Raw genomic sequence first — 1,063 nt, 5'->3', positions numbered from 1 at the left:
TAAATTATGCATGTAAGTAAATATTACAACCATCCTTTGCCTCTTCCCTTTTTTCCTGTCCTTTTATTACGAATATAAAAAGACAAATGTCTAAAGCTTTGTTTAATTATTCCTTTAGCCCGTTTTATTTTTGATTTAAATAATTTAAATTATCCGAAATTTATTTCAGGATTTTTGCGAAATATGGATCCTTTATAAGAAACGTATCTGACTGAATAGGGAACTAGCACTAATTATAATAATTAGTGCAAGATAGAAGCTGGGAAAGCGTTAAATTTAATGCCTAAAAAACAACTTATTGAATTTTAAGCCTAAATTATTTACATTTTTTAATTAGACTTTTAAGATTTGACCATTTACAGATATACCCATTATTTCTACAAATATTGCTTATCTCTGATTTAGAATTATAACTTCAGTTTCATTCATTTGAAACTGACCCATACTGGTTGATTACTTTTGACTATATAATGAAACATTGCAATGACAAATAAAATTTAGAAAAAAGAGATTCAATTGTAAATTTCCAAGCATTTAGTGACAAAAAAAGCAGATGAACATTAAATGAGAGCAATTATTATTTTGTCTTTTACTATTTTTTTTTGCTTTGACTTTTTTGTTTTTTCTTTTTTTTTCTTTTGATGGATTTATATGTCACTGGATAGCATAATATGGGAAATATCGAGAAAAATCCCCGAGGATATTTGTAAAAGATAGAAAAATAAAAATAAGAAATAGCTTCAGATAATTTTACATGGGATAAGTGCAGCATAAAACTCCAATGTCGAGAAATGAAAAAGAAAAAAGTTAAAAGCTCAGATAATGCAATTGTGATAATTGAAAAATGCATTTGACATTTCTCGGAAGTATTCATTCAATATTACCATTTAAAGCCATCTGGGGTATTTCTACATAAGTCCAAATAATCCTCGAAATCCTAACAATATTCATAATAATAATAACAATAATAAAAATAATAATAACGATAATAATAACAATAACAGTAATAATAGCAATAATAACAATAATAATAATAATAATATAATAATATTAATAATAATAA

This window comes from Loa loa (genome assembly GCF_000183805.2).
Source record: "Loa loa unplaced genomic scaffold supercont3.170, whole genome shotgun sequence".
In the NCBI taxonomy this organism is placed as follows: Eukaryota; Metazoa; Nematoda; class Chromadorea; order Rhabditida; family Onchocercidae; genus Loa; species Loa loa.
This window is presented reverse-complemented; position numbering follows the sequence as displayed.